Below are 26,537 nucleotides of genomic sequence, written 5' to 3'. Positions count from 1 at the left end.
AGAGGTGTTTGGCTGCAAGAAGGCCATAGTTTGCCAAAAGCGGGTAAGGTACGAATGTCCGACTAAATATCAACAAAATTTGGGGCGGAGGTCTTCGGATGCAAGTGGGTGTGAATGTCCGACTATATTTGGTGAAAAGCAGGTGAAGCAAGGTCTGAATGCCCAACCTTACATCATCAAAAGCGAGATCCGAGGTGTTTGGCTGCAAGAAGGCCATAGTTTGCCAAAAGCGGGTAAGGTGCGAATGACCGACTAAATATCAACAAAAGTGGGGGCGGAGGTCTTCGGATGCAGGTGGGTGTGAATATCCCACCATACAAGTATGGTGGAGAGGAAGCTGTGAATGGCCGACCATAGTAAAAGGCGGGTGAGAGAAGGTGCGAATGTCAAACCATACATAATCAAAACAGGGAGCGGAGGTGTTCTGCTGTAAGAAGGTGTGAATGTCCAACCATAGTTGGTAAAAAGCGGGTAAGAAAAGGTTAAAATACCCGACTGTACACAATCAATAGCGGGAGCGGAGTTGTTCGGCTACTAAAAGGTGTGAAAGTCCGACCATGGTTTGTAAAAAGCGGGTAAGAAAAGGTGCGAATGCCCGACAATGTATGATCAAAAGAGGGAGTGGAGGTTTTCGGCTGCAAGAAGGTCTGAATGTCCAACCATAATTTGTAAAAACCGGGGAAGAAAAGGCTCGAAAGCCCGACTATACACCATCAAAAGTGGGAGCGGAGGTGTTCAGCTGCAAGACGGTCTGAATGTCCATCAATAATTGCTAGAAAACATGAAAGAAAATTTTCGAATATCAAACTGCACATGATCATAAGCGGGAGAGGAGGTGTTCAGCTGCAAGAAGGTGTGAATGTCTACCCATAATTACTGAAAAATGGGTAAGAAAAGGTGCGAATGCCTAACCATACATCATCAAAAGAGGGAGCGGAGGTGTTCCGCTGTAAGACGGTGCGAATGTCCGACCATAGATGGTAAAAAGCGGGTAAGAAAAGGTTAAATTACCCGACTGTACACAATCAAAAGAGGGAGCGGAGTTGTTCAGCTAAGAGAGGTGTGAAAGTCCGACCTTGGTTTGTAAAAAGCGGGTAAGAAAAGGTTCGTATGCCCGAATATACACCATCAAAAGCGGAAGCGGAGGTGTTCGGCTGCAAGATATTGTGAACGTCCGACCAAAGTTTGTAAAAAGCAGTTAAGAAAAGGTTCGAATATCTAACCAAACATAATCAAAAGCGGGAGCAGAGCTGTTCGACTGGAAGTAGGTGTGAATGTCAGATCATAATTTGCAAAAAGCTGATGCGAAAGGGTGAGAATGCCCGACTATACACCATCAAATGCGGTAGCGGAGTTGTTTGGCTGTGAGTAGGTGTGAATCTCCAACCATAATTGCTGAAAAATGTGTTAGAAAAGGTAAAAATGCCGGTCCATACATCATCAAAATCGGGAGAGGTGGTGTTCAGCTGCAAGAAGGTCTACATGTCCATCAATAATTGCTAGAAAACATGAAAGAAACTTTTCGAAAATCAAACCGCACATGATCATAAGTGGGATAGGAGGTGTTCAGCTGCAAGGTGTGAATGTCCACCCATAATACCTGAAAAAATGGTAAAAAAAAGGTGCGAATGCCCAACCATACATCATCAAAAGCAGGAGTGCATGTGTTCGGCTACAAGAAGGTGTGAACGTCCAACCAAAGTTTGTAAAAAGCAGTTAAGAAAAGGTTCGAATATCCAACCAAACATAATCAAAAGCAGGAGCAGAGCTGTTCGACTGCAAGTAGGTGTGAATGTCAGATCATAATTTGCAAAAAGCTGATGAGAAAGGGTGAGAATGCCCGACTATACACCATCAAATGCGGGAGCGGAGTTGTTCGGCTGTGAGTAGGTGTGAATCTCCGACCATAATTACTGAAAAATGTGTTAGAAAAGGTAAGAATGCCGGTCCATACATCATCAAAAGCGAGAGAGGTTGTGTTCGGCTGCAAGTAGGTGTGACTGTTCGACTAAAGTTTGTAAAAAGTGGGTAAGACAAGGTGCGAATGCCTGACAATGTATGATCAAAAGCGGGAGCGGAGGTGTTCAGCTGCAAGAAGGTCTACATGTCCATCAATAATTGCTAGAAAACATGAAAGAAACTTTTCGAAAATCAAACCGCACATGATCATAAGTGGGATAGGAGGTGTTCAGCTGCAAGGTGTGAATGTCCACCCATAATTCCTGAAAAATGGGCAAAAAAAAGGTGTGAATGCCCAACCATACATCATCAAAAGCAGGAGTGCATGTGTTCGGCTACAAGAAGGTGTGAACGTCCAACCAAAATATGTAAAAAGCAGTTAAGAAAAGGTTCGAATATCCAACCAAACATAATCAAAAGCGGGAGCAGAGCTTTTCGACTGCAAGTAGGTGTGAATGTAAGATCATAATTTGCAAAAAGCTGATGAGAAAGGGTGAGAATGCCCGACTATACATCATCAAATGCGGGAGCGGAGTTGTTCGGCTGTGAGTAGGTGTGAATCTCCGACCATAATTGCTGAAAAATGTGTTAGAAAAGGTAAAAATGCCGGTCCATACATCATCAAAAGCGAGAGGGGTTGTGTTCGGCTGCAAGTAGGTGTGAATGTCCAGCCATAATTACTCACAAACGGGTAAAAAAAGGTACTATTGCCAGACCATATATGATCAAAACAGGGAGCGGAGGTGGTTCAGCTGCAAGAAGGTTTGAATGTCCGACTAAAGTTTGTAAAAAGCGTGTAAGACAAGGTGTGAATGCCCGACAATGTATGATCAAAAGAGGAGCGGAGGTTTTCGGCTGCAAGAAGGTCTGAATGTCCACCCATAATTACTGAAAAATGGGGTGGATGAGAAGGTGTTCGACTGCAAGTAGGTGTGAATGTAATCAATGTCTAGATAGATTTCAACAAAAAACAACGTTGTACTTTGCAGTAAAAGAAAGTGCAAATCAAAAGTTTTAGGAATCCGAGAATAAGCTTATTTTCTTGAGTTCTGCACGATTTCGGATTTTATGTATAAAATGAATTTCTTCACGCAAACTAAGTTAACACTGCTTTGTCCTTCATATGTACCCATTTCTACATATATTTCAAGCATAAACTTCCTAATATTACCCTGAATGAGAAAGAGCCACACTTGTGATTAAGCCATACCTCCCTTTTGAGGAGTTCTGCATGATTTGGGATTTTATCTATAAAATTAATTCCTTCACTCAAACTCTGTTAAAACGGCTTTTACCTTCATATATATCAACGTACTTTGCAATAAAAGAAAGAGCAAATCAAAAGTTTTAGGAATCCAAGAATAAGCTTATTTTCATGAGTTCTGCACGATTTCGGATTTTATGTATAAAATGAATTCATTCACTCAAACCAAGTTAAAACTGCTTTTTCCTTCATATTTATCAATGTCTAGATCGACTTCAACAAAGAACAACATTGTATTTTGCAGTAGAAGAAAGAGCAAAACTGAAGGATCAGGAATCCGAGAATAAGCTTCTTTTCATACGTTCTGCATGATTTGGGATTTTATGTATAAAATGAATTCCTTCACTCAAACTAAGTTAACACTGCTTTGTCCTTCATATGTACCCATTTCTACATATATTTCAAGCATAAACTTCCTCATACTACCCTGAATGAGAAAGAACCACACTTGTGATTAAGCCATACGCCCCTTTTGAGGAGTTCTGCATGATTTGGGATTTTATCTATAAAATCAATTCCTTCACTCAAACTATGTTAAAACGGCTTTTACCTTCATATTTATCAATGTCTCGATATATTTAAACAAAAAAAAACAACGTTGTACTTTGCAGTAAAAGAAAGAGCCAATCAAAAGTTTTAGGAATCCGAGAATAAGCTTATTTTCATGAGTTCTGCACGATTTCGGATTTTATGTATAAAATGAATTAATTCACTCAAACCAAGTTAAAACTGCTTTTTCCTTCATATTTATCAATGTCTAGATCGACTTCAACAAAGAACAACATTGTATTTTGCAGTAGAAGAAAGAGCAACACTGAAGGATCAGGAATCCGAGAATAAGCTTATTTTCTTATGGGCAAGTGGGAACTGCTTTGTCCTTCATATTTATCAATGTGTAGATGGATTTCAACTTCTTCTACTGCAAAGTCCAATGTTTTTCTTTGTTGAAGTCGATCTAGACATTGATGAATATGGAAGGACAAAGCAGTTTTAACTTGGTTTGAGCAAAGCAATTCATTTTATAGCAAAATCCGAAATCGTGCAGAACTCATGAAAGCAGGCTTATACTCGGATTCCTGAAACTTTAGATTTGCTCTTTCTTTTACTGCAAAGTACAACGTTGTTTTTTTGTTTAAATATTTCTAGACATGGTAAATATGAAGGACAAATCAGTTTTAACATAGTTTGAGTGAAGTAATGCATTTTATAAGCAAAATCCCAAATCATGCAGAACTCACGAAATGCTTTTTCTCGCTTTTCACTGCTTTTTACAAACTTTGGTCGGACGTTCACACCTTCTTGCATCCGAACACCTCCGCTTCCGCTTTTGATGATGTATATTCGGGCATTTGAACCTTTTTTTACCAGCTTTTTACAAACCATTGTCGGACTTTCACACCTTCTTGCAGCCGAACACCACCTCTCCCGCTTTTGATGATGTATGGTCCAGTATTCTTACCTTTTCTAACACATTTTTCAGCAATTATGGTCGGACATTCACACCTACTCACAGCTGGACACCTCCGCTCCCGCTTTTGATCATACAATGTCGGGACATCGCTCCTTGTCTTACCAGCTTTTTACAAACTTTGGTCGAACATTCACACCTTCTTGCAGCTGAACACCTCCGCTCCCGCTTTTGATGATGTATAGTCGGGCTTTCGAGCCTTTTCTTACCCGGTTTTTACAAATTATGGTTGGACATTCAGACCTTGCAGCCGAACACCTCCACTCTCTCTTTTGATCATACATTGTTGGGCATTCGCACCTTGTCTTACCCGCTTTTTACAAACTATAGTCGGACATTAACACCTTGCAGCTGAACCTCCGCTCCCTGTTTTGATCATGTATGGTCTGGCAATACTACCTTTTCTTCCCCCGTTTGTGAGTAATTATGGCTGGACATTCACACCTACTTGCAGTCGAACAGCTCTGCTCCCGCTTTTGATTATGTTTGGTTGGATATTCGAACCTTTTCTTAACTGCTTTTTACAAACCATGGTCGGACTTTCACACCTTCTTGTAGCCGAACAACTCCGCTCCCGCTATTGATTGTGTACAGTCGGGTATTTTAACCTTTTCTTACCCGCTTTTTACCAACTATGGTCGGACATTCACACCGTCTTACAGCGGAACACCTCCGCTCCCGCTTTTTATGGTGTATAGTCGGGCATTCGAACCTTTTCTTACCCGCTTTTTACAAACTTTGGTAGGACATTCAAACCTTCGTGTATCCGAAAACCTCCGCTCTCTCTTTGGATCATACATTGTCGGACATTCGCACCTTTTCTTACCCGCTTTTTACAAACCATGGTCGGACTGTCACACCTTGTAGCCGAACACATCCTCTCCCGCTATTGATTGTGTACAGTCGGGTATTTTAACCTTTTCTTACCCGCTTTTTACCAAGTATGGTCGGACATTCACACCTTCGTACAGCGGAACACCTCCGCTCCCTCTTTTGATGATGTATGGTTAGGCATTCGCACCTTTTCTTACCCATTTTTCAGTAATTATGGGTAGACATTCACACCTTCTTGCAGCTGAACACCTCCTCTCCTGCTTATGATCATGTGCAGTTTGATATTCGAAAATTTTCTTTCATGTTTTCTAGCAATTATTGATGGACATTCAGACCGTCTTGAAGCTGAACACCTCCGCTCCCACTTTTGATGGTGTATAGTCGGGCTTTCGAGCCTTTTCTTCCCCGGTTTTTACAAATTATGGTTGGACATTCAGACCTTCTTGCAGCCGAAAACCTCCACTCCCTCTTTTGATCATACATTGTCGGGCATTCGCACCTTTTCTTACCCGCTTTTTACAAACCATGGTCGGACTTTCACACCTTCTTGTAGCCGAATAACTCCGCTCCCGCTATTGATTGTGTACAGTCGGGTATTTTAACCTTTTCTTACCCGCTTTATACCAACTATTGTTGGACATTCACACCGTCTTACAGCGGAACACCTCCGCTCCCTCTTTTGATGGTGTATGTTCGGGCATTCGAACCTTTTCTTACCCGCATTTTACGAACTATGGTCGGACATTCAAACCTTCTTTTAGCCGAACACATCCACTCCTGCTTTTGATGATGTATGGTTGAGCATTCGCACCTTTTCTTACCCATTTTTTACAAACTATGGTCGGACATTCACACCTTCTTGCAGCTGAACACCTCCTCTCCCGCTTATGATGATGTGTGGTTTGATATTCGAAAATTTTCTTTCATTTTTTCTAGCAATTATTGATGGACATTCAGACCTTCTTGCAGCTGAACACCTCCGCTCCCGCTTTTGATGATGTATAGTCGGGGTTTCGAGCCTTTTCTTCCCCGTTTTTCACAAAATTATTGTTGGACATTCAGACCTTCTTGCAGCCGAAAACCTCCGCTCCCTCTTTTGATCATACATTGTCGGGCATTCGCACCTTCTCTTACCCGCTTTTTACAAACCAGGGTCGGACTTTCACACCTTTTAGTAGCCGAACAACTCCGCTCCCGCTATTGATTGTGTACAGTCGGGTATTTTCACCTTTTCTTACCCGCTTTTTACCAACTATGGTCAGACATTCACACCTTCTTACAGTGGAACACCTCCGCTCCCTCTTTTGATGGTGTATGTTCGGGCATTCGAACCTTTTCTTACCCGTTTTTTACAAACTATGGTCGGACATTAAAACCTTCTTGTAGCCGAACACATCCACTCCTGCTTTTGATGATGTATGGTTGGGCATTCGTACCTTTTCTTACCCATTTTGCAGTAATTATGGGTGGACATTCACACCTTTTTGCATTTTAACACCTCCTCTCCCGCTTATGATCATGTGCGGTTTGATATTCGAAAATTCTCTTCCATGTTTTCTAGCAATTATTGATGGACATTCAGACCTTCTTGCAGCTGAACACCTCCGCTCCAGCTGTTGATGGTGTATAGTCGGGCTTTCGAGCCTTTTCTTCCCCGATTTTTACAAATTATGGATGGACATTCAGACCTTCTTTCAGCCGAAAACCTCCGCTCCCTTTTTTGATCATACATTGTCGGGCATTCGCACCTTTTCTTACCCGCTTTTTACAATTCATGGTCGGACTTTCACACCTTTTAGTAGCGGAACAACTCTGCTCCCGCTATTGATTGTGTACAATAGGGTATTTTAACCTTTTCTTACCTGCTTTTTGCCAATTATGGTTGGACATTCACACCTTCTTACAGCGGAACACCTCCGCTCCCTCCTTTGATGGTGTATGTTCGGGCATTCGAACCTTTTCTTACCCGCTTTTTACAAACTATGGTCAGACATTCAAACCTTCTTGTAGCCGAACACATCCACTCCTGCTTTTGATGATGGGTATTCAAACCTACTTGTTGCCCGCTTTTCATTAATCATGGGTGTACATACACACCTTGTCGCAGCCAAACACCTCCGCTCCCTGTTAGGATCATGTATGGTTGGGCATTCGTACCTTTTCTTACCCATTTTGCAGTATTTATGGGTGGACATTCACACCTTCTTGCATTTGAACACCTCCTCTCCCGCTTATGATCATGTGCGGTTTGATATTTGAAAATTCTCTTCCATGTTTTCTAGCAATTATTGATGGACATTCAGACCTTCTTGCAGCTGAACACCTCCGCTCCAGCTGTTGATGGTGTATAGTCGGGCTTTCGAGCCTTTTCTTCCCAGATTTTTACAAAATATGGATGGACATTCAGACCTTGTTTCAGCCGAAAACCTCCTCTCCCTCTTTTGATCATACATTGTCGGGCATTCACACCTTTTCTTACCCGCTTTTTACAAACCATGGTCGGACTTTCACACCTTTTAGTAGTGGAACAACTCTGCTCCCGCTATTGATTGTGTACAATCGGGTATTTTAACCTTTTCTTACCTGCTTTTTGCCAACTATGGTCGGACATTCACACCTTCTTACAGCGGAACACCTCCGCTCCCTCCTTTGATGGTGTATGTTCGGGCATTCGAACCTTTTCTTACCCGCTTTTTACAAACTATGGTCAGACATTCACACCTTCTTGCAGCCGAACACTTCCGCTCTACCTTTTAGTGTTCTATGGGGTATTCACACCTTTTTTTTCACCGCATTTTATAGATTATGGTTGTAAATTCTCACCCACTCGTATCCGAAGACCTCTCCTCCTGCTTTGGTTAATATATAGTCGGGCATTCGAACCTTTTCTTACCCGCTTTTTACAAATTATGGTCGAACATTCACACCTACTTGCAGCCGAACACCTCCGCTCCCGCTTTTGATGGTGTATAGTCGGGCTTTCGAGCCTTTTCTTCCCCGGTTTTTACAAATTATGGTTGGACATTCAGACCTTGCAGCCGAAAACCTCCGCTCCCTCTTTTGATCATACATTGTCAGGCATTCGCACCTACTTGCAGCCGAATACTTCCGCTCCACCTTTTAGTGATGTATGGTTGGCATTTGCACCTTTTCTTACCCTTTCTTACCCTACTGATTGCTTAAGATGAAGTTGTTTTTTCTCAAACTACAACATTTTTTTAATTGTTGAAACTTGATTTGAAGTGGATAAATAAGGAGGACAAACAGTTTTAAGTCAGGCTGATAGAAGGAATTAATTTTATAGCAAAATCTGTATTTCGTCATATGTCGAGAGATGCTTATTGCTGAAGAAGTTCTTTCTCATTCTACAAAGTACAACGTTGTTTATCGTTGAAACTTGATTAGACATGAATAAATATGAAGGACAAAGCAGTCTTAACTTGGTTAGAGTTAAGGAATTCGTTTTATAGGAGAATCCGAATTCGTGCATAACTCGTAAAATAGAGCTTATTTTCGGATTCCTGAAGAATGAGTCTGGTTCTTTCTCATAATACAAAGTTTGTTGTTTATTGTTGAAACTTAATCAGAAGTGAAGAAATAAATGAATGCCTATCAACAAATGTGGGATCTAAACTCTAGTGCTTCCTCTAAAATAATTTCCTTTCTCAATTCAGAAATGTGTGTGTGTAAGTCACAACACCCGTGACACCAAAACGGCTTTCTTTTCTCTCTTTTCTCTACACTCTGCACTGTGAGCACACACACCAAATCAGAAAGGCTTTTTTCTCTCTTTTCTACATTATGGACTGTGGGGACACAAATACGCTCTCTCTTTTTTTTTTTGATTGTGTGCCAGGGCGTTGTCTCACGTATTAGATTGTGCTTACGATACGAATGGGTTTATCAGTCACATCAGAATCCATACATACTGATCCTCCCGTAATAAAATGGTCGGATCTTATCAAACACACTTTGTTTCTTGTGACAATCAAGTCAGCGAAACAGCGTATACACGTCAAGACACTGAATCAAGTTTGCCACAAGAACTCATAAGTTTGGCAGTATTGCTCTGCCGTCAGCAATCATACACCCATTTTATTTTCGTGAGACATGTGCAGGCACCTGTTCATCTACTGTTCTATCACTATGAATTAGTTTATCTATTATCAATAAGGATACTTCTACAACTACTATCAAAGTATGTCCAGACTTCTTATGTTGTCAGTTGCTATATATGAATAAGTGGGTAGCTACTGACAAGCATTAAGCATGTCACACAGCCCAAACATATAACATTTCAGGACACACCACACAGTTAACAACCACAGTGAAGTGTCAAAGCCCAAACATGTAACATTCAACAGGACACTTACACAACACATTCAAATCAAACAGTCAGACAACATACAAGAACATATACCCCAGCCGGCATTGCTCCCTGCCTATTTTCCTACAGCTCACTATGTGTGCGCACACCTTTATTCACAAACTCTTCAACTTATACTCTTTTACCAAAGCTGCTACAGCTCGATTGGCCGAATACCCTTAGATCCTATTTTGACATCTGCCTTACATGTAACAGATTAGCGGTTTAGCAGTTTTAATTTAGTTTGAGTGAAGGAATTCATTTTATAGCAAAATCCGAAATCGTGAAGAACTCATGAAAGTAAGCTTATTCTCGGATTCCTGAAACTTTAGATTTGCTCTTTCTTTTACTGCAAAGTACAACGTTGTTTTTTTTTTGTTTAAATCTTTCTAGACATGGTAAATATGAAGGACAAAGCAGTTTTAACATAGTTTGAGTGAAGGAACTCATTTTATAGATAAAATCCCAAGAGTCTGCTGAGAAAAGAGAGTGAATGCGAAGTAGACTTTAACACGGCTCTGGGAGCGAGCCGAGTGCGGGCTAACCGGGAGAATTGCTTGAAAGAAACGCCATACCAAATGAGCGGTCAGAACAAAGCCTCAATACGGTGTTCCCGTTGTGTTTTTGTTGCTGCCGCTGTTTGCTTTTTCACAAGAGCGCACCTGTTGAGGGGGGGCCTGGGGGGGCCTGGGTGATGGTGGGTCTCAGGCCCGGGCTGCTGCGACTGGTGTGACCGGGTGGTTTGTTTGTTTGTTTTTTGTTGTTGTTTGTTTGTTTTTTGTAGAGGTCCTCCGGAGTGGGGTTGGGTTGAGTGGGGTGGGGCGGGATGGGTACCTTCTGGGGGTACAGTAGCTCCCAGAATATGGTCGCTGCAGGCCCCGAGCCTGGTGGACATCAGGCCCTCCTGTCCTGTGTTGGCTCCCTGGTAGCGGGGATGCCTATTGCAGCCAGTCCCTGGCTGCCCCCAGTGTATATCCCCATACCCCTCTCCCTTCTGGCTCCTGTACACAGCACACACTCACACATGAAGGGTTTTGGGGGCGTGTGTGTTCGGTGGGGTGTAGTGGACTCTGCAGTAGTTGCCCTCTGCAGTTCCCACCCCTGTTTTAATTACACCTTAGACATTACTACTTATCAAACACACTCACACACACACATTAGGTCTTGGGGGGTGGTTACACTGAGTGGCATCTGGTGGGCGGGGCTCTTTGGGTATGTAGGCTGCCCAGAGGGCCACGCTCCCAGTTCTACAAGTTTGGCTGCCCCTCAATTTTAATTGCTCACTATTAGAAAATATTGAAGAGCCAGAAGGGTGAGGGGAGGGGTCTTCTTCGCACACCCCTGCTTCCTGGTTGCTGCTCGGGGCGGGAGGGGCCAGGAGGATTAATTAATTGTTCTGCTGGTTTGGGGTCTGTGGTGGCTGGGGGGCTGCTGGCCCCCTGGTGTGCCCGCTGCACTACACCCCAGCGGAGTCGAGGGAGGGAGGACGTGTGGATGTATGGGACATGAAAGTGTGTGTGGTAATGATTGGGCCTGGATCTTGGACTTGCTGTCGCCTGGCCTGCCTGTGCTTCTCCCGATGGGGGGGGCGGCGTGGCCTCTCTCCGCTGCTCGCGACTTCACCCACCTGTGGGCACGTCTTGACTCCCAGGGCACTTGGCCAGGGGTGCTGGGGCAGGCACTGACCCACTGTGTGGCTGTCTGGGTATTGGGTGGGGCCTCTGCCGGGGGGTTTGGGGGCGCTCGGGCTCCTGGGGCCCGGATCCAGTGCACGGCCCATGTCTGGGCGGCTGGGGCCTGGCGACGTCGGTGGGCTGTTGCCCCTGGCTCCCGGAAGGCCTCTGCCCTATGCTTATGGGGGCTCTTTCCGGGGGCTTCCTCTGCAGTCTTCTGGGTGGATGCGTGGTTGCCCCTGCGGTGGGCTTCCTGGGTTCTGTGCTCTGTGGGGGCTGCTGGTGGCCTGGGTCTTGTGGCCCTCTCTGCCTGCTTCTGATTGCTTGGGGGGGCTGTGGATTGTGGCCCTTTACGCTTATACACTCATAACTAAGCACGGTTATCATGTAGGTCCTGTGCCATGGGTGTTGCATGTTCTCACACACACACAACCACATTCATTAGTCCAGTAGCATGGTCGCTAAGCAGTTGATGTATTATCATGTCGTCTCAGGTCATCTATATCCACAGCTGTGTTGTATGCGATGTATGTTCTGTTTTTCTCTTCTTTCCTCTTCTTCTTCTTCTTCTTTCCTTGTCCCCCGGTCCGGTTCAGTTCTATTACATGTCATATATTGTAAACAGAAATAAATATATTTATTATATATATAAAAATCATATTTACCATGTCTTGAAAGATTTAAACAAAAAAACCAACGTTGTACTTTGCAGTAAAAGAAATAGCAAATCTAAAGTTTCAGGAATCCGAGAATAAGCTTACTTTCATGAGTTCTTCACGATTTCGGATTTTGCTATAAAATGAATTCCTTCACTCAAACTAAATTAAAACTGCTAAACCGCTAATCTGTTACATGTAAGGCAGATGTCAAAATTTCCGACCATTGCACAATTTGCAAAAAGCTGATGAGAAAGGGTGAGAATGCCCGACTATACATCATCAAATGCGGGAGCGGAGTTGTTCGGCTGTGAGTAGGTGTGAATCTCCGACCATAATTGCTGAAAAATGTATTAGAAAAGGTAAAAATGCCAGTCCATACATCATCAAAAGCGAGAGGGGTTGTGTTCGGCTGCAAGTAGGTGTGAATGTCCAGCCATAATTACTCACAAACGGGTAAGAAAAGGTAGTATTGCCAGACCATATATGATCAAAACAGGGAGCGGAGGTGGTTCAGCTGCAAGAAGGTTTGAATGTCCGACTAAAGTTCAAATATATTAAAGAAAGCGGGAGGAGAGGTCTTCGGATGAGAGTGGTTGAAAATTTCCGACCATAATGTATAAAATGCGGTGAAAAAAAGGTGTGATAGAACACTAAAAGGTGGAGCGGAAGTGTTTGGCTGCAAGAAGGTGTGAATGTCCGACTATATTTGGTGAAAAGCAGGTGAAGCAAGGTCTGAATGCCAAACCTTACATCATCAAATGTGAGATCAGAGGTGTTTGGCTGCAAGAAGGCCATAGTTTGCCAGAAGCGGGTAAGGTGCGAATGTCCGACTAAATATCAAAAAAATTTGGGGCAGAGGTCTTCGGATGCAAGTGGGTGTGAATATCCAACCATACAAGTATGGTGGAGAGGAAGCTGTGAATAGCCGACCATAGTTTGGAAAAAGCGGGTAAGAAAAGGTTTGAATACCCGAACATACACCATCAAAAGAGGGAGCGGAGGTTTTCGGATACAAGAAGGTTTGAATGTCCCACCATAGTTTGTAAAAAGCGGGTAAGAAAAGGTTCGAATGCCCGACTATACACCATCAAAAGCGGGAGCAGAGGTGTTCCGCTGTAAGACGGTGTGAATGTCCGACCATAGTTGGTAAAAAGCGGGTAAGAAAAGGTTAAAATACCCGACTGTACACAATCAATAGCAGGAGCGGAGTTGTTCGGCTACAAGAAGGTGTGAAAGTCCGACCATGGTTTGTAAAAACCGGGAAGAAAAGGCTCGAAAGCCCAACTATACACCATCAAAAAGAAGGTTTGAATGTCCATCAATAATTGCTTTAAAACAAGAAAGTAAATTTTCGAATATCAAACCGTACATGATCATAAGCGGGAGAGGAGGTGTTCCGCTGTAAGACGGTGTGAATGTCCGACCATAGTTGGTAAAAAGCGGGTAAGAAAAGGTTAAATTACCCGACTGTACACAATCAATAGCGGGAGCGGAGTTGTTCAGCTAAGAGAAAGTGTGAAAGTCCGACCTTGGTTTGTAAAAAGCGGGTAAGAAAAGGTTTGTATGCCCGAATATACACCATCAAAAGCGGAAGCGGAGGTGTTCGGCTGCAAGATATTGTGAACGTCCGACCAAAGTTTGTAAAAAGCAGTTAAGAAAAGGTTTGAATATCTAACCAAACATAAGAATGAGTCTTTTCCGCTGTAGAATGCCCGACTATAGACCATCAAATGCGGGAGCGAAGGTGTTCGGCTCTGAGTAGGTGTGAATGTCCGACCATAATTGCTGAAGAATGTGTTAGAAAAGGTAAGAATGCTGGACTATACATCATCAAAAGCGAGAGAGGTGGTGTTCGGCTGCAAAAAGGTGTGACTGTTTGACTAAAGTTTGTAAAAAGTGGGTAAGACAAGGTGCGAATGCCTGACAATGTATGATCAAATGCGGGAGCGGAGGTGTTCAGCTGCAAGAAGGTCTACATGTCCATCAATAATTGCTAGAAAACATGAAAGAAACTTTTCGAAAATCAAACCGCACATGATCATAAGTGGGATAGGAGGTGTTCAGCTGCAAGGTGTGAATGTCCACCCATAATTCCTGAAAAATGGGCAAAAAAAAGGTGTGAATGCCCAACCATACATCATCAAAAGCAGGAGTGGAAGTGTTCGGCTACAAGAAGGTGTGAACGTCCAACCAAAATATGTAAAAAGAAGTTAAGAAAAGGTTCGAATATCCAACCAAACATAATCAAAAGCGGGAGCAGAGCTGTTCGACTGCAAGTAGGTGTGAATGTCAGATCATAATTTGCAAAAAGCTGATGAGAAAGGGTGAGAATGCCCGACTATACATCATCAAATGCGGGAGCGGAGTTATTCGGCTGTGAGTAGGTGTGAATCTCTGACCATAATTGCTGAAAAATGTGTTAGAAAAGGTAAAAATGCCGGTCCATACATCATCAAAAGCGAGATAGGTTGTGTTCGGCTGCAAGTAGGTGTGAATGTCCAGCCATAATTACTCACAAACGGGTAAGAAAAGGTAGTATTGCCAGACCATATATGATCAAAACAGGGAGCGGAGGTGGTTCAGCTGCAAGAAGGTTTGAATGTCAAACTAAAGTTCAAATATATTAACAAAAGCGGGAGGAGAGGTCTTCGGATGAAAGTGGTTGAAAATTTCCAACCATAATGTATAAAATGCGGTGAAAAAAAAGGTGTGATAGAACACTAAAAGGTGGAGCGGAAGTGTTCGGCTGCAAGAAGGTGTGAATGTCCGACTATATTTGGTGAAAAGCTGGTGAAGCAAGGTCTGAATGCCAAACCTTACATCATCAAATGTGAGATCAGAGGTGTTTGGCTGCAAGAAGGCCATAGTTTGCCAAAAGCGGGTAAGGTGCGAATGTCCGACTAAATATCAAAAAAATTTGGGGCAGAGGTCTTCGGATGCAAGTGGGTGTGAATATCCAACCATACAAGTATGGTGGAGAGGAAGCTGTGAATAGCCGACCATAGTTTGGAAAAAGCGGGTAAGAAAAGGTTTGAATACCCGAACATACACCATCAAAAGAGGGAGCGGAGGTGTTCCGCTGTACGAAGGTGTGAATGTCCGACCATAGTTGGTAAAAGGCGGGTAAGAAAAGGTTAAAATACCCGACTGTACACAATCAATAGCGGGAGCGGAGTTGTTCGGCTACAAGAAGGTGTGAAAGTCCGACCATGGTTTGTAAAAAGCGGGTAAGAAAAGGTGCGAATGTCCGACAATGTATGATCAAAAGAGAGAGCGGAGGTTTTCGGATACACGAAAGTTTGAATGTCCTACCATAGTTTGTAAATAGCGAGTAAGAAAAGGTTCGAATGCCCGACTATACACCATAAAAAGCGGGAGCGGAGGTGTTCCGCTGTAAGACGGTGTGAATGTCCGACCATAGTTGGCAAAAAGCGGGTAAGAAAAGGTTAAAATACCCGACTGTACAAAATCAATAGCGGGAGCGGAGTTGTTCGGCTACAAGAAGGTGTGAAAGTCCGACCATGGTTTGTAAAAAGCAGTTAAGAAAAGGTTCGAATATCCAACCAAACATAATCAAAAGCGGGAGCAGAGCTGTTCGACTGCAAGTAGGTGTGAATGTCCAGCCATAATTACTCACAAACGGGGGAAGAAAAGGTAGTATTGCCAGACCATACATGATCAAAACAGGGAGCGGAGGTTCAGCTGCAAGGTGTGAATGTCTGACTATAGTTTGTAAAAAGCGGGTAAGACAAGGTGCGAATGCCCGACAATGTATGATCAAAAGAGAGAGCGGAGGTGTTCGGCTGCAAGGTCTGAATGTCCAACCATAATTTGTAAAAACCGGGTAAGAAAAGGCTCGAAAGCCCGACTATACATCATCAAAAGCGGGAGCGGAGGTGTTCAGCTTCAAGAAGGTGTGAATGTTCGACTAAAGTTTGTAAAAAGCTGGTAAGACAAGGAGCGATGTCCCGACATTGTATGATCAAAAGCGGGAGCGGAGGTGTCCAGCTTTGAGTAGGTGTGAGTGTCCGACCATAATTGCTGAAAAATGTGTTAGAAAAGGTAAGAATACTGGACCATACATCATCAAAAGCGGGAGAGGTGGTGTTCGGCTGCAAGAAGGTGTGAAAGTCCGACAATGGTTTGTAAAAAGCGGGTAATAAAAGGTTCGAATGCCCGAATATACATCATCAAAAGCGGAAGCGGAGGTGTTCGGATGCAAGAAGGTGTGAACATCCGACCAAAGTTTGTAAAAAGCAGTGAAAAGCGAGAAAAAGCTTTTCGTGAGTTCTGCATGATTTGGGATTTTGCTTATAAAATGCATTACTTCACTCAAACTATGTTAAAACTGATTTGTCCTTCATATTTACCATGTCTAGATCGACTTCAACAAAGAAAAACATTGGACTTTGCAGTAAAAGAAAGAGCAAATCTAAAGTTTCAGGAATCCGAGTATAAGCCTGATTTCATGAGTTCTGCACGATTTCGGATTTTGCTATAAAATGAATTGCTTTGCTCAAACCAAGTTAAAACTGCTTTGTCCTTCCATATTCATCAATGTCTAGATCGACTTCAACAAAGAAAAACATTGGACTTTGCAGTAGAAGAAGTTGAAATCCATCTACACATTGATAAATATGAAGGACAAAGCAGTTCCCACTTGCCCATAAGAAAATAAGCTTATTCTCGGATTCCTGATCCTTCAGTTTTGCTCTTTCTTCTACTGCAAAATACAATGTTGTTCTTTGTTGAAGTCGATCTAGACATTGATAAATATCTTGGTTAACTTGGTTTGAGTGAATGAATTCATTTTATACATAAAATCCGAAATCGTGCAGAACTCATGAAAATAAGCTTATTCTCGGATTCCTAAAACTTTTGATTGGCTCTTTCTTTTACTGCAAAGTACAACGTTGTTTTTTGTTTAAATCTATCGAGACATTGATAAATATGAAGGTAAAAGCCGTTTTAACATAGTTTGTGTGAAGGAATTGATTTTATAGATAAAATCCCAAATCATGCAGAACTCCTCAAAAGGGGCGTATGGCTTAATCACAAGTGTGGCTCTTTCTCATTCAGGGTAGTATGAGGAAGTTTATGCTTGAAATATATGTAGAAATGGGTACATATGAAGGACAAAGCAGTGTTAACTTAGTTTGAGTGAAGGAATTCATTTTATACATAAAATCCGAAATCGTGCAGAACGTATGAAAAGAAGCTTATTCTCGGATTCCTGATCCTTCAGTTTTGCTCTTTCTTCTACTGCAAAATACAATGTTGTTCTTTGTTGAAGTCGATCTAGACATTGATAAATATGAAGGAAAAAGCAGTTTTAACTTGGTTTGAGTGAATGAATTCATTTTATACATAAAATCCGAAATCGTGCAGAACTCATGAAAATAAGCTTATTCTCGGATTCCTAAAACTTTTGATTTGCTCTTTCTTTTATTGCAAAGTACAACGTTGTTTTTTGTTTAAATCTATCGAGACATTGATAAATATGAAGGTAAAAGCCGTTTTAACATAGTTTGAGTGAAGGAATTAATTTTATAGATAAAATCCCAAACCATGCAGAACTCCTCAAAAGGGGCGTATGGCTTAATCACAAGTGTGGCTCTTTCTCATTCAGGGTAGTATGAGGAAGTTTATGCTTGAAATATATGTAGAAATGGGTACATATGAAGGACAAAGCAGTGTTAACTTAGTTTGCGTGAAGGAATTCATTTTATACATAAAATCCGAAATCGTGCAGAACTCATGAAAATAAGCTTATTCTCGGATTCCTAAAACTTTTGATTTGCACTTTCTTTTACTGCAAAGTACAACGTTGTTTTTTGTTGAAATCTATCTAGACATTGATAAATACCAGCCGAAACTCTGCTGCCGCTTTTGATAATTTATGGTTGGGCATTCTTACCTTTTCTTACCCGCTTTTTACAAATTATGATCTTACATTCACATCTACTTGCAGTCGAACACCTTCTCATCCACTTATGATCATGTGCGGTTGGGCTTTCGCACCTTTTCTTACCCATTTTTCAGTAATTATGGGTGGACATTCAGACCTTCTTGCAGCCGAAAACCTCCGCTCCTCTTTTGATCATACATTGTCGGGCATTCACACCTTGTCTTACCCGCTTTTTACAAACTTTAGTCGGACATTCAAACCTTCTTGCAGCTGAACCACCTCCGCTCCCTGTTTTGATCATATATGGTCTGGCAATAGTACCTTTTCTTACCCGTTTGTGAGTAATTATGGCTGGACATTCACACCTACTTGCAGCCGAACACAACCTCTCCCGCTTTTGATGATATATGGTCCGGCATTCTTACCTTTTCTAACACATTTTTCAGCAATTATGGTCGGACATTCACACCTACTCACAGACGAACACCTCCGCCCACACATTTGATAGTGTATAGTCGGGCATTCTCACCCTTTCTCAACAGCTTTTTGCAAATTATGATCTGATATTCACACCTACTTGCAGTCGAACAGCTCTGCTCCCGCTTTTGATTATGTTTGGTTGGATATTCGAACATTTTCTTAACTGCTTTTTACAAATTTTGGTCGGACGTTCACACCGTCTTGCAGCCGAACACCTCCGCTTCCGCTTTTGATGGTATATAGTCGGGCATTCGAGCCTTTTCTTACCCGCCTATTACTTACTATGGTTGGACATTCAAACCTTCTTGTAGCTGAACACATCCGCTCCTGCTTTTGATGATGTATGATTTGGCATTCGCACCTTTTCTTGCACATTTTTCAGTAATTATTGGTTTGACATTCAGACCTTCTTGCACCTGAACACCTCTGCTCCCGCTTTTGATGGTGTATAGTCGGACTTTCGAGCCTTTTCTTCCCCGATTTTTACAAATTGTGGTTGGACATTCAGATCTTGCAGCCGAAAACCTCCGCTCCCTCTTTTGATCATACATTGTCGGGCATTCGCCCCTTGTCTTACACGGTTTTTACAAACTTTAGTCAGACATTCACACCTTGCAGCTGAACCACCTCCATTCCCTGTTTTGATCATGTGTGGTCTGGAAATACTACCTTTTCTTCCCCCGTTTGTGAGTAATTATGGCTGGACATTCACACCTACTTGCAGCCGAAAAACCACCTCTCCCGCTTTTGATGATGTATGGTCCGGCATTCTAGTCTTTTCTATCACATTTTTCAGCAATTATGATCTGACATTCACACCTACTTGCAGTCGAACAGCTCTGCTCCCGCTTTTGATTATGTTCGGTTGGATATTCAAACCTTTTCTTAACTGCTTTTTACAAACTTTGGTCGGACGTTCACACCTTGCAGCCGAACACCTCCGCTTCCGCTTTTGATGGTATATATTCGGGTATTCGAACCTTCTCTTACCCGCTTTTTACAAACCATGGTTGGACTTTCATACCTTCTTGTAGCTGAACAACTCCACTCCTGCTTTTGATGATTTATGGTTGGACATTCGCATCTTTTCCTACCCATTTTTCAGTAATTATGGGTGGATATTCACACCTTCTTGCAGCTGAACACCTCCTCTCCCGCTAATGATCATGTAAGGTTTGATATTCGAAAATTTTCTTTCATGTTTTAAAGCAATTATTAATGGACATTCACACCTACTTGCAGTCGAACAGCTCTGCTCCCGCTTTTGATTATGTTTGGTTAGATATTCGAACCTTTTCTTAACTGCTTTTTCACAAACTTTGGTCGGACGTTCACACCTTCTTGCAGCCGAACACCTACGCTTCCGGTTTTGATAGTGTATATTCGGGCATACGAACCTTTTCTTACCCGCTTTTTACAAACCATGGTCGGACTTTCACACCTTCTCTTAGCTGAACAACTCCGCTCCCTCTTTTGATTGTGTACAGTCGGGTATTTTAACCTTTTCTTACCCGCTTTTTACCAACTATGATCGGACATTCACACCGTCTTACAGCGGAACACCTCCGCTACCTCTTTTGATGGTGTATGTTCGGGCATTCGAACCTTTTCTTATCCGCTTTTTAAAACCAGGGTCGGACTTTCACACCTTTTAGTAGCCGAACAACTCCGCTCCCGCTATTGATTGTGTACAGTCGGGTATTTTAACCTTTTCTTACCCGCTTTTTACCAACTATGGTCGGACATTCACACCTTCTTACAGCGGAACACCTCCGCTCCCTCTTTTGATGGTGTATGTTTGGGCATTCGAACCTTTTCTTACCCGCTTTTTACAAACTATGGTCGGACATTCAAACCTTCTTGTAGCCGAACACATCCATTCGTGCATTTGATGATGTATGGTTGGGAATTCGCACCTTTTCTTACCCATTTTTCAGTAATTATGGGTGGACATTCACACCTTCTTGCAGCTGAACACCTCCTCTCCCGCTTATTATCATGTGCGGTTTGATATTCGAAAATTCTCTTTCATGTTTTCTAGCAATTATTGATGGACATTCAGACCTTCTTGCAGCTGAACACCTCCGCTCCAGCTTTTGATGGTGTATAGTCGGGCTTTCGAGCCTTTTCTTCCCCGGTTTTTACAAATTATGGTTGGACATTCAGACCTTCTTTCAGCCGAAAACCTCCGCTCCCTCTTTTGATCATACATTGTCGGGCATTCGCACCTTTTCTTACCCGCTTTTTACAAACTTTAGTCGGACATTAACACCTTCTTGCAGCTTAACCACCTCCGCTCCCTGTTTTGATCATGTATGGTCTGGCAATACTACCTTTTCTTACCCATTTGTGAGTAATTATGGCTGGACATTCACACCTACTTGCAGCCGAACACCACCTCTCCCGCTTTTGATGATGTATGGACCGGCATTCTTACCTTTTCTAACACATTTATCAGCAATTATGGGTGGAGATTCACACCTACTCACAGCCGAACACCTCCGCTCCCGCATTTGATGGTGTATATTCGGGCATACGAACCTGTTCTTACCCGCTTTTTACAAACCATGGTCTGACTTTCACACCTACTCACAGCCGAACACCTCCGCTCCCGCATTTGATGGTGTATATTCGGGCATACGAACCTGTTCTTACCCGCTTTTTACAAACCATGGTCGGACTTTCACATCTTCTTGTAGCCGAACACATCCGCTCCCGCTATTGATTGTGTACAGTCGGGTATTTTAACCTTTTCTTACCCGCTTTTTACCAAGTATGGTCGGACATTCACACCTTCGTACAGCAGAACACCTCCGCTCCCTCTTTTGATGGTGTATGTTTGGGCATTCAAACCTTTTCTTACCCGCTTTTTCCAAACTATGGTCGGCTATTCACAGCTTCCTCTCCACCATAGTTGTATGGTGGGATATTCACACCCACTTGCATCCGAAGACCTCCGCCCCAAATTTTGTTGATATTTAGTCGGACATTCGCACCTTACCCGCTTTTGGCAAACTATGGCCTTCTTGCAGCCAAACACCTCTGATCTCGCTTTTGATGATGTAAGGTTGGGCATTCAGACCTTGCTTCACCTGCTTTTCACCAAATATAGTCGGACATTCACACCTTCTTGCAGCCGAACACTTCCGCTCCACCTTTTAGTGTTCTATCACACCTTTTTTTCACCGCATTTTATAGATTATGGTCGGAAATTTTCAACCACTCTCATCCGAAGACCTCTCCTCCCGCTTTTGTTAATATATTTGAACTTTAGTCGGACATTCAAACCTTCTTGCAGCTGAACCACCTCCGCTCCCTGTTTTGATCATATATGGTCTGGCAATACTACCTTTTCTTACCCGTTTGTGAGTAATTATGGCTGGACATTCACACCTACTTGCAGCCGAACACAACCTCTCTCGCTTTTGATGATGTATGGACCGGCATTCTTACCTTTTCTAACACATTTTTCAGCAATTATGGTTGGAGAATCACACCTACTCACAGCAGAACAACTCCGCTACCGCATTTGATGGTGTGTAGTCGGGATTTCTCACCCTTTCTCATCAGCTTTTTGCAAATTATTCTCTGACATTCACACCTACTTGCAGTCGAACAGCTCTGCTCCCGCTTTTGATTATGTTTGGTTAGATATTCGAACCTTTTCTTAACTGCTTTTTCACAAACTTTGGTCGGACGTTCACACCTTCTTGCAGCCGAACACCTACGCTTCCGGTTTTGATAGTGTATATTCGGGCATACGAACCTTTTCTTACCCGCTTTTTACAAACCATGGTGTGACTTTCACACCTTCTCTTAGCTGAACAACTCCACTCCCTCTTTTGATTGTGTACAGTCGGGTATTTTAACCTTTTCTTACCCGCTTTTTACTAACTATGATCGGACATTCACACCGTCTTACAGCGGAACACCTCCGCTACCTCTTTTGATGGTGTATGTTCGGTCATTCGAACCTTTTCTTACCCGCTTTTTAAAACCAGGGTCGGACTTTCACACCTTTTAGTAGCCGAACAACTCCGCTCCCGCTATTGATTGTGTACAGTCGGGTATTTTAACCTTTTCTTACTCGCTTTTTACCAACTATGGTCGGACATTCACACCTTCTTACAGCGGAACACCTCCGCTCCCTCTTTTGATGGTGTATGTTTGGGCATTCGAACCTTTTCTTACCCGCTTTTTACAAACTATGGTCGGACATTCAAACCTTCTTGTAGCCGAACACATCCACTCGTTAATTTGATGATGTATGGTTGGGAATTCGCACCTTTTCTTACCCATTTTTCAGTAATTATGGGTGGACATTCACACCTTGCAGCTGAACACCTCCTCTCCCGCTTATTATCATGTGCGGTTTGATATTCCAAAATTCTCTTTCATGTTTTCTAGCAATTATTGATGGACATTCAGACCTTCTTGCAGCTGAACACCTCCGCTCCAGCTTTTGATGGTGTATAGTCGGGCTTTCGAGCCTTTTCTTCCCCGGTTTTTACAAATTATGGTTGGACATTCAGACCTTCTTTCAGCCGAAAACCTCCGCTCCCTCTTTTGATCATACATTGTCGGGCATTCGCACCTTTTCTTACCCGCTTTTTACAAACTTTAGTCGGACATTAACACCTTCTTGCAGCTTAACCACCTCCGCTCCCTGTTTTGATCATGTATGGTCTGGCAATACTACCTATTCTTACCCATTTGTGAGTAATTATGGCTGGACATTCACACCTACTTGCAGCCGAACACCACCTCTCCCGCTTTTGATGATGTATGGACCGGCATTCTTACCTTTTCTAACACATTTTTCAGCAATTATGGTTGGAGATTCACACCTACTCACAGCCGAACACCTCCGCTCCCGCATTTGATGGTGTATATTCGGGCATACGAACCTGTTCTTACCCGCTTTTTACAAACCATGGTCGGACTTTCACACCTTCTTGTAGCTGAACAACTCCGCTCCCTCTTTTGATTGTGTACAGTCGGGCATACAAACCTGTTCTTACCCGCTTTTTACAAACTATGGTCGGACATTCAAACCTTCTTGTAGCCGAACACATCCACTCCTGCTTTTGATGATGTATGGTTGGGCATTCGCACCTTTTCTTACCCATTTTTCAGTAATTATGGGTGGATATTCACACCTTCTTGCAGCGGAACACCTCCTCTCCCGCTTATGATTATGTGCGGTTTGATATTCGAAAATTTTCTTTCATGTTTTATAGCAATTATTGATGGACATTCATACCTTCTTGAAGCCGAACACATCCACTCCTGCTTTTGATGATGTATGGTTGGGCATTCGAACCTACTTGTTGCCCGTTTTTCATTAATTATGGGTGGACATTCACACCTTGTCGCAGCCAAACACCTCCGCTCCCTGTTTTGATCATGTATGTTTTGACATTCGCACCTTTTCTCACCTGCTTTTTACTATTGTCGGCCAATCACAGCTTCCTCTCCACCATACTTGTATGGTAGGAAATTCTCACCCACTCTCATCCGAAGACCTCTCCTCCCGCTTTTGTTAATATTTAGTCGGGCATTCGAACCTTTTCTTACCCACTTTTTACAAATTATGGTCGAACATTCACACCTACTTGCAGCTGAATACTTCCGCTCCACCTTTTAGTGATGTATGGTTGGCATTTGCACCTTTTGTTACCCTCTTTTTATACTGATTGCTGAAGATTAAGTTGTTCTTTCTCAAACTACAATTTTTTTTTAATTGTTGAAACTTGATTTGAAGTGGATAAATAAGGAGGACAAACAGTTTTAAGTCACGCTGATAGAAGAAATTGATTTTATAGCAAAATCTGTATTTCGTCATATGTCGAGAGATGCTTATTGCTGAAGAAGTTCTTTCTCATTCTACAAAGTACAACGTTGTTTATCGTTGAAACTTGATTAGACATGAATAAATATGAAGGACAAAGCAGTCTTAACTTGGTTTGAGTTAATTAATTCGTTTTATAGGAGAATCCGAATTCGTGCTTATTTTCGGATTCCTGAAGAATGAGTCTGGTTCTTTCTCATAATACAAAGTTTGTTGTTTATTGTTGAAACTTCATCAGAAGTGAAGAAATAAATGAATGCCTATCAACAAATGTGGGATCTAAACTCTACTGCTTCCTCTAAAATAATTTCTTTTCTCAATTCAGAAATGTGTGTGTGTAAGTCACAACACCCGTGACACCAAAACGGCTTTCTTTTCTCTCTTTTCTCTACACTCTGCACTATGAGCACACACACCAAATCAGAAAGGCTTTTTTCTCTCTTTTCTACATTATGGACTGTGGGGACACAAAACCGCTCTCTCTTTTTTTTTTTGATTGTGTGCCAGGGCATTGTCTCACGTATTAGATTATGCTTAAGATACGAATGGGTTTATCAGTCACATCAGAATCCATACATACTGATCCTCCCGTAATAAAATGGTCGGATCTTATCAAACACACTTTGTTTCTTGTGACAATCAAGTCAGCGAAACAGCGTATACACGTCAAGACACTGAATCAAGTTTGCCACAAGAACTCATAAGTTTGGCAGTATTGCTCTGCCGTCAGCAATCATACACCCATTTTATTTTCGTGAGACTTGCAGGCACCTGTTCATCTACTGTTCTATCACTATGAATTAGTTTATCTATTATCAATAAGGATACTTCTACAACTACTATCAAAGTATGTCCAGACTTCTTATGTTGTCAGTTGCTATATATGAATAAGTGGGTAGCTACTGACAAGCATTAAGCATGTCACACAGCCCAAACATATAACATTTCAGGACACACCACACAGTTAACAACCACAGTGAAGTGTCAAAGCCCAAACATTCAACAGGACACTTACACAACACATTCAAATCAAACAGTCAGACAACATACAAGAACATATACCCCAGCCGGCATTGCTCCCTGCCTATTTTCCTACAGCTCACTATGTGTGCGCACACCTTTATTCACAAACTCTTCAACTTATACTCTTTTACCGAAGCTGCTGAATTTGTGAATTTGACATCTGCCTTACATGTAACAGATTAGCGGTTTAGCAGTTTTAATTTAGTTTGAGTGAAGGAATTCATTTTATAGCAAAATCCAAAATCGTGAAGCATTCGATGGCTGCCTTGTCTTTTACTCTGTGCACCTTGGTACAAGCCTCAACCAGGTGCCCATGCTCACCACACTTGCGGCAGAACTTGGGCTGCCCCTGGTAGTGGATGTAACCTCGGTTTTCAAGGTGGCCAGAGTGTCGCCCACCCGCTGCACTGAGCACTCTTCAGCCCTTTTAAATGGTATAACTTTGCACTCCCGCACGCTCCAGCAAGCACCATTCAAGCAACAACTTTGCACTCCAGCTTCGAACATCGGCACAGTCGCAACAAGTAAGGCGACTCTACTCAGAGAAGTCACTCTGCACAGTAAGAAGATTTCTTTTGCACAGACAGAAAGGGCTTCACCCGCAAAGGTAAAGCCTGCCAAAAATAGAAACAACTCATTAGTGCTGCTCTCCACAGAAATCTTTAGTAAAAGGCGAAAGACTTGTACGTTATGAAGAGAAACCAGAGTACGATTATCCGTCACTGCGGGAGCAGGGCATCAGGCTAGTTGGCATAGCCACCTTCCCCATGGTGAGCTTTGCTTGGTTGAGACGCTTGCTCCCCCCCCCCTTGCTCCTCGGCTGACCAAGTAGGAACATTCGGGCCCTATTCGATGGCTGCCTTGTCTTTTACTCTATGCAAAAGACAAGGCAGCAACAAAAACACCATGAGAATCCCGTATTGAGGCTTTGTTCTGATCGCTCATTCGGTGTCGCGTTTCTTTCAAGCAATTCTCCCGGTTAGCCCACACTCGGCTCGCTCCCATAGCCGTGTTAAAGTCTACTTCGCATTCACTCTCTTTTCTCTGCAGAC

At 42.6% G+C, this 26,537-nt stretch overlaps 1 non-coding gene across 1 annotated transcript; it reads right to left on the bottom strand.

The window, feature by feature from the left end:
* Positions 1–26,081: 26,081 nt before the first annotated feature.
* On the bottom strand, positions 26,082–26,195 carry LOC140280630 (U5 spliceosomal RNA). Its single transcript, XR_011909569.1, has one exon. It is a non-coding gene; the product is annotated as a U5 spliceosomal RNA (small nuclear RNA).
* Positions 26,196–26,537: the final 342 nt, after the last annotated feature.

This window comes from Leuresthes tenuis, unplaced genomic scaffold, assembly GCF_036924035.1.
Source record: "Leuresthes tenuis unplaced genomic scaffold, fLeuTen1.0.hap1 SCAF_21, whole genome shotgun sequence".
Classification (NCBI taxonomy): domain Eukaryota; kingdom Metazoa; phylum Chordata; class Actinopteri; order Atheriniformes; family Atherinopsidae; genus Leuresthes; species Leuresthes tenuis.
Note: the sequence above shows the minus strand (reverse complement) of the source record. Positions and strands in the feature narration are given on the sequence as shown.